General features: G+C 43.4%; 1 long non-coding RNA gene across 1 annotated transcript; it reads left to right on the top strand.

Moving 5' to 3' along the window:
- The first annotated feature begins 5047 nt into the window (after positions 1-5047).
- Positions 5048-7580, top strand: LOC139074187 (uncharacterized). The gene is made up of 3 exons (XR_011523724.1): positions 5048-5179; positions 5808-5896; positions 6191-7580. It is a non-coding gene; the product is annotated as an uncharacterized lncRNA (long non-coding RNA).
- Positions 7581-7915: the final 335 nt, after the last annotated feature.

Raw genomic sequence — 7915 nt, forward strand, 5'->3', positions numbered from 1 at the left:
CAAATCTATTGTGGCATTGTAAATTGGAGCTTCCTCGAAAAAGGCAGTTAATGTAGCAGTTAAAAATACTAGAGAAGGATCCAGACAACTAGTTTGTCTTGGATGGTAGACCAGGAAGTTGCACATACACAGAGCTGCATGTTCTGCAGGGGCTCCTTTGGGGTGTTTTATGACCAAAGTTGGTATTTGGTTTCACCTGATTAAAAAATTTTCCAGCCTAAAACGATGGCAGTCTCACTGTCTGGTGTAGAGTTCGGGATTAGGATTTTCCATCTGCCACATGCTGGAGAAATTCCCAGATGACATTTTTTAATATTCTTGTGAGTATTCCTTCAACTCACTTCCTAAGTAGGGGAGGAAGGGGCTTCTCTTCAGACACTTGTCCTTTTCTGGATCCTCACCAAGCACAAAGACATGTCAGTCTTACTCTAAGATCAGCTGGTTATTAAGATAAATAGTTCTGTCCTTAATTGGTCTAATGAGATGTCATGAAGTATCATCTTAAACACAGGTGAGAAACACTGTATTTATTATTTACCATGAAGTGCTTGTTTCATAGTCCTTCATTCACTACCACACCTTTCCTGAATATTCTCTTAACCTCCAACTCAAGTGATTCCTGACTCCCTTTAAAGATATCACTTTCCCAAATGGAGGCTGCCTATTTTCCTTTGAAACTTCAGGTGAAGAAGCAGCATGGAGACAAAATCCTGCAGTTTTTAGCTAAAAATCCATGCTCCTCATAACATCCAGCTTCACCATTATTTGTCCTTCCTCTCGACCTCCAGATACCAACTTCCTGACCATCTCTTCTCCTTCATGGAGTCTGGGCATCTGGCTCACTCTTTCTTTCTACCATTCTGGATGACCCCAATATCCTAGCCTCCTTATTTGCATGCTTCCCTCAGGTGCTCAGTACCGTGTCCAGCGTTACATAAAGCTGCCAGGGGGAAAAAAAAAAAAGAAAGAAAACGGACAATATACCTGGGGTCAAAATATTATTTGATGATTTTGGATGCAGAATATGTATATTAAAATAAACACAGGTGGAGTATGGAGTAGAATGCAACTATATGGAGATTTTACAGATGGAATGGTAAAGATGGGCTGCTTAAAACTACGGCCCCAGACACCCAAGACTATTTATTATGCTCTTTTATGACTCTGGTGGAGAAGCGTGCGAAGCGCTGCCCTAGATTCTCTGTTCCCGGCACGCCTCAACTCAGCCACCAATTCCCATGGCCACGCCCTGTGAATTTTATTTATTGTCCAGAACTTGTTCATCTCTGGTTTTATTTCCAAATGCCATCATCTGTCACATAAACAGCAGCCTCTCACATAAACTTTGCTTGTAGGAAAATGATGTGTCTCATTGTTTAAATTCACATTTCTTTGGATTCCTAATGAGACTGATTTTTTTTCATGTTTGTTGGTCGTTTTTGTTTTTTCTTATAGTCTTCCTGAGGAGTCCACTTCTTATAGTTGATTAGTACTTTCACTAACAAAAATATTTTCTTTAAAAAATATTATTTTGTTTTTATGAATTTTATTTTAAAAATTGCCAGATTGTGTTTAATTCGGCTTACTACACTTTAAAAATTATTTTAAGAATAATCAAATTCAGACTCGTGCATTTTAAAAAACATTAACACCGAACTGTGTTTGATTTTGTAGGTGGGTAGGTCTCATTTGGCAATTTTCTTGTGGTTACTTCTGAAATAAACCTTTTTCCTGCCTCTGGTGGTTATAAATATACCTAGAGGCTCATTAAAAATATTTTTAGTCATTTTCATTAACTTTTGTCTTCAAATCTCATAACCCTGAGAGAAGTTTTCTTTCTTTTTTTCAATAACTAATCAAATGCAATATCTAGTTAATGATAGGTATAGCATTACTCTAGACCTTGTTGGAACCATCAAGAACTTTGAAAAGACCCAAGTGAGTAAATCCATAATAGACCCTTGGCCCCAAAGCACACAGGCAGCAACTCCTCCTGATTTCACCAGATGTCAAATTAGCACATAATCTTGGACCCTAATATCAGGACCTTGTGCCCCGCCTTCCCAAGCCCATCTGTGTTCTCGCTGAGGAGGGAACGCCCCCCTCCCCTGTGCCTCACAGTTTGTTAGAGGTTTACCAAAGCAGTTTTTAGTATAAACAGCTCTTTCAGTTTGGTTTTGGTTTACTAGTCATAGAATCCCTTTTCATGGGGAAAGCATCCAAATTACAGGCATGGAGCTGCACTCATAACCCCAGTTCCCCTTGGACACTGGGGCATTGTTTCTGGGAAAGCCCCCATCTGTCTGCCTCCCTCCGTTCTTTCCCAGGGATCCTCGCAGGCCCTCAAGCAAACAGATCCATGGTGGGCCCCACCCGGGAGTCTGTCCCACCTTCACAGACGTGTCAGAATCCAGAGTTGGTCAGGGTCTCAAGCTGGCATCCCTGCCCACTAGCACTGTGAATTCAAGAGCCAGAGGATGAACCGTGGTAAGAATTAGGGAGAGCAGCGGCTACTTAGCCTCTGGGCTATTTTGGTTCCTGCAGCCCCGGGCATTTCTGGTTGAATGCTGCCGCTCACAGCACTCACACAAGATCTGGAAGCCATCTGGAGTTCAAAGGCACCCACAGTCTTCAGCAAAGCAAAGCTGGGGGCAGCTCCTGGCTACACAAAGGACATTAACATACACATCTGTTTCAGAGGCCTGGAGATTTCTAGGTGGAGTTTCTGGCTGAAAAGTGGCTGAAGAAAATCCATGCCTACACTATTTTCTCGAAGCCCAAGCTCACTGGGTTTGGAACAGGACCAGGAAGCACTCTTAGTACAATTTACGGAGTGTTCAGAAAGGGGTGTGTCAAAGGTCAGGAAATGAGGGCACCCTCTCCACCCTCTTCTCAGCATTCGGACGGTAAGGACTCGGCCCTTCTGACTGCTCAGGAGATAAATGAGCCCCCAGGATGCAACGAACCCCAACTCTGTTTTTGCTCCTTGGAGCACACAGCAGACTTCATGTGATTCTCAGCTTTGGCATTTCTGAATCAATAACAAAAAAGACAGATTCTATCCTATTTCTTATTTAGTAACTCCCTTCCATTCCTTCTTTCTCTTTGTTTTTTCTCCTCTGTCCTCCATCTCTTAACCTCTTCAGACCCATTCTTCCTTCTCCTCTTCTTATCTTCAGCTCTCCATCCCCCATGCTCCACTCTCCCTCTCCTTCCTCTTCACCCTTGCTCTTGATCCTCTTAGAGCTGAACTTTAGCAGAGGTTGGCACAAGACAATTTAATCTAGACTCTTGCCTCCTTCTTGATGAATGTCCAGTGGCGCCTCATGACTGAGCGGGAAGGGTGCATTTCCTCTGGGGTTCATGAGTCTGAGCCCTGAGACATTTCCTCTAGCAACCCCGCTGCAACTCATCTCCCGACGGAGAAGATGGGCAAACTTCCAAAGGGAAACACTGTTACCGAACCAGGTTCGTTTTTGCCTGCTGCCCAGAAAGCCAAACACCCAGACAACGAGACTGCAGCAGAGAGAGAGTTTACTCACAAGGCAGCCGCATGAGGAAGAGAGAGCATAAGTCTCAAATCAGCTTCCCTGAAAATAGGGACTCGGGTATTTATGGGATAGGGGGCAAGGTGGTCTGAAAGATGGAGAGAGGTGAATGGAGGTGAGGAGAGGTGAGGTAATGGATGATGTGCGCAAGCGTGGTCAGACTTCACGCCTCTTCATAGGACCCATGTTCACAAAATGGCAGCATTAGCATGATCTGAGGGTGGAGTTCTTAGCCTCTTGACATCAAAAAGTCGCCTGTTGTGCGGGCCTAGTTGATGAGTTGGTCGTCTCAACTGGCCTGAAGTGGACAAGAAGTTCTAATTCCTGAAACACAGCTCACACACCCGTTACCATGGTGACCCAGGCTCCAGGAAGATGTTATCTACGGGAGTCTAGTGGGAGTCAGACAGCACATTGCCTAAGCTGCCCGGTTAACAGTGGGTGGGTTAAACAGCTAAAAGCTATAACCAGTAATTGCAAAAAGGAAAAAAAAACTTTGGTTCCTACCTACTTAATCATCAATAGCTAAGTCCCCACTGGTTTCAACATGGAGGCAGAAAGCACTGGGGGAGATGGCCTGGGGATCGCTGCAGTGGGCTTTAAGGAGAGGGAGAGCATGGAGCCTGGAGAGAATCAGTCAGCCTGGGATCTAATCCTTGCTTTCCACGGTGAGACCTTGGGCAGGCCACCTTCCCTCTTTGTGCCTCCAAGTTCTATCTGCAAAAATGAAGATGCTGGACTAAAAGGGTGTTTCCAGTTCCTTAATTTTTTGGTCCCCTTTGTTATGGCATTGCCGTAAAATCTATAGGCTTTATTCCCCTCGTATTAAAGGTTATATTCTTTGGTTAATGAACAGGTTTATAGTGCAAATGGCCCTTGCAAACATTTCCAAGCAGAGATGGGGGAGCAACTCCTGTTCAAATCTGATTCTGGGACTATGGATTGCTGGTTCCCCCCGTCTCCTTCCCGGCTACCCAGGGTCTCTGGCTCCTGCCTCAGTGGCCCATTTCTCACTGACACTGTCTACTGGCTTCAGGAACCTCTGAGCTCCTTCTCTCTCCAGCGTGTGTGTGTGTGTGTGTGGGAAAACATCTTCCGTTTAGAAACTCAGAAGAAGATTTGGAGGTTAAAAACTGAATGTTTAGTAAAAAACAAACAAAGAGCAAGTATTTCTAAATACAGCCTTCTGAATGTATTTGGGAACCAAGCTCAGATAAGTTAAATTCTCGACCTAGGTTGTTCTGAGGGCTCCTTTTCTAGATCTAGTGAGATCTTCAGAGCTTCTCAGAAGGTTCACTCGCTGCAATTTTTATAGGGATTAAATTTCAGCGTTACCGCAAGAGTTGTGACAGTCCCCAAAGTGGGCTCTGTGTTGGGAATATGACCAGTGTTTACTAAAAGTGGGTTCATCTCGGGGGAGGGGCATTGGGAGCAGATCAAAGAGAATTCTTTCTCTGCTGGCGTGCCCTTTTATCGCCTACTCTGTACCTCTAGACCACAGCTCTGGTCCTGATCGCTCAGTTCCCTAGTAGGAGATAAACGAAGAACGTCAGCCTCTCCATCCTACTGCCAGTGAAGCCTCTGGGAATGGAAAACCAAATTCAGGAATTCATTTGAGAAAAGAATCGCTGGTTGGTTGATCTGTTTCCTTGTCATCAGACTTGGTTTTTATCCCTGTTCATTACAGATTGTTCCCACCGCCCTGGCATGAGCCAGACCTCCAGGAGGGGGATCAGCTACAGCCCTGACCTTTGCTCCACTTCTATGGCCAGCCAAGAGCTGTGGGGAAGGGGGTGGGCCTCAGAGATGGTTCCCATTTGGGGAAAACAGAATAAAAATCCAGGCAAATGACTCGTACTAGAAAATGCATTGTTGTTTCTAGTGAGGAAAGTTCTCTTTGAAGAAGGGATTGCAGATAGAAAACAGATGCTGCTCCAGATACTCTCAATAGTAAACTGAGCCAGTCTAGTCTCTTCCTTCTAAAATATTGCAATTGCAAATTGTTTGGTTGATGATACGTAGAAAGCATTGGCAACAGACACTTCTGATATTCATACCCTTGTAGCCCTTTATAAATTATACTCTTCATAAATTATTGTACAAGGAGGTTCATGGAGATAGCCTTTATGCTTGTCATTATGCCTGGAAATCTTTCGGATGGGATGGGATTCCCATTTCTCTTCTGAATGCTTTGTGATAATCATGTCTGCTTCCCAAAGCTTTGGAGTTATGTCAATAAACCCTACTTTCCTTTCACAGGTGGAAAAACAAGGCCAGGTGACTTCTTATGACTAGATGTTCTGCAACAGTGTTAGAAATGAGACACCATCAAAAACTGCAACTTTCTGGTATTTGCCCTACTTTGAATCTCAGGAATGTGAAAGAATGTTAGACATAAAAGTTCTAATTTGGGTCTTTTCTTTGTAGTCTCCAGTGAACGATCCAAAGTGCATAATTTCTAGTATAAAATGGAAACTGAAGTGACTGTGGGTAATATACTTGGGCACTAATGTGTGCAAGAATTTCAAGCATTAGGAAAACCAGTGCTGGGAGCACTTGGGATGCAAGAGGTCCCTAAAGCCACAATTCTTTGCTTACTTTTGCTGCTGTTTGAGTAACTTCCTGCCGTTTCTGTTATCCAGTCCATTAAGGGTTTATTCTTCAAAGACGTTGCTTCTGGGAACATCACCCTGCCCCTGAGTGACTCCTTCCCGACATGTCCTGGACCAGATGATCAGAGTGCCACTTTCTTACAGTGCGTGGAGGTCTCAGGTTATAACTATCCTCATGAGTAATGTATGCCTGGACTTACGGCTCGCCGCAGCCCCAGGCTCACCATCATCTCCATTTCAACTTCCTATTTCATACTATCACCCCCTCCAGTAGCCTTCCTCTCCTCTCAAGCTAGAAATCCCTCTCATGCTCTCCCCCCACGCCCAGCTATCACAGACAAACAAGACTTTTTCTAGATATATCTCAACTTCATAACGTCGTGTCCATGCAAAACACTTCTTCCCCAAATGCAATCGTTCTTGACTTGGCAGTCTCTCTGGGTTATGCCCCTAAATTCCCAGACCTGGAGTTTCCCTTTGGAGCGTTAGACTCCCCGGGGAGAAAGTCTAAGAACTATATCTCCAAGCTGGTCTTTCAGCTATCGTACTTCTCTCATCAGAGAACTTTGAAAATTTTTGCCCACAATTTCTCCAAATCTTCATTTGTTTTTACCCACCACACAAGTCACCAGCCTATCTGAGTGGTATAGGGTAAATATTTCCATATGATATTTACATAAATATGCATATATATGCATAACCTAATTCTATTTAAGTTAAAATAGACGCAGCCTTATATATGTATATAGTTATATCTATAAATAAAACCGAGGGGCCGTTTACATTTTTTTTTTAAAGATTGGCACCTGAGCTAACAACTGTTGCCAATCTTCATTTTTTTTTTCCTTCTCCCCAAAGCCCCCCGGTACATAGTTGTATATTCAAGTTGTGAGTGCCTCTGGTTGTGCTATGCAAGATGCCGCCTCAGCATGGCCTGATGAGCAGTGCCATGTCTGTGCCCAGGATCTGAACCGACGAAAACCCTGGGCAGCTGAAGCGGAGCACGCGAACTTAACCACTTGGCCATGGGGCTGGCCCCTACTTTTTACATTTTAGTTATTTGAATTATAAAAGCAAGATGTACATGTTAAAACAAGCCAAAAAACATGAGCGGGTCTAAGGTCAAATTCATATTCTCACCTTCCTCTCCTCCAGTTTCACAGTAAGAAGTAGCCCATGGCATGGGGGACACAGATATCTGGACGTGTGTAATGTTCTTGTTCAAAATGTGATCATATTCCACATACTATGAGTCTTTAACTCTTTTTTACTTGGTATATCATGGTTATTCTTTATTAATATATAAATCATCCAGATTTTTCTGTTTTTAATTTACTAGTTTTTAAGAATAAATAAAATATGTAAAGAATGTCTAAAGAGTAAAATCAATAAATGTACACAGTAAAAAATGTCAACAATAAAATATGGGCATACCACTGAAAGTATCTTACCTTTCCTCAGACCTCTGGTTTCTTTCTCAGAAGCTGTAACTTTTGGGACTCTCTTGTGACTTGTTCCTGAAATTTGGAACAACGGATCTCTCTCAAATAAACGTCTACCTCACTTTCCCCCTTCCTTCCTAGTCACAGGTTAGAAGAACAAAGAAATCCCTTTCTTTTGTAAAGGCTCAGGGTCTCCATAATCTCACAAAGGAATGGGGAGAAACCAGACATTTCTCAGGGAAAGCCACAAACCACCTACGGTTGATAGGAGCGGATTGTGGTAGCTCAGAACTGGAAAGAGCCATGGCCATGC

This window comes from Equus przewalskii, chromosome 10 (assembly GCF_037783145.1).
Source record: "Equus przewalskii isolate Varuska chromosome 10, EquPr2, whole genome shotgun sequence".
NCBI classification, from domain to species: Eukaryota; Metazoa; Chordata; class Mammalia; order Perissodactyla; family Equidae; genus Equus; species Equus przewalskii.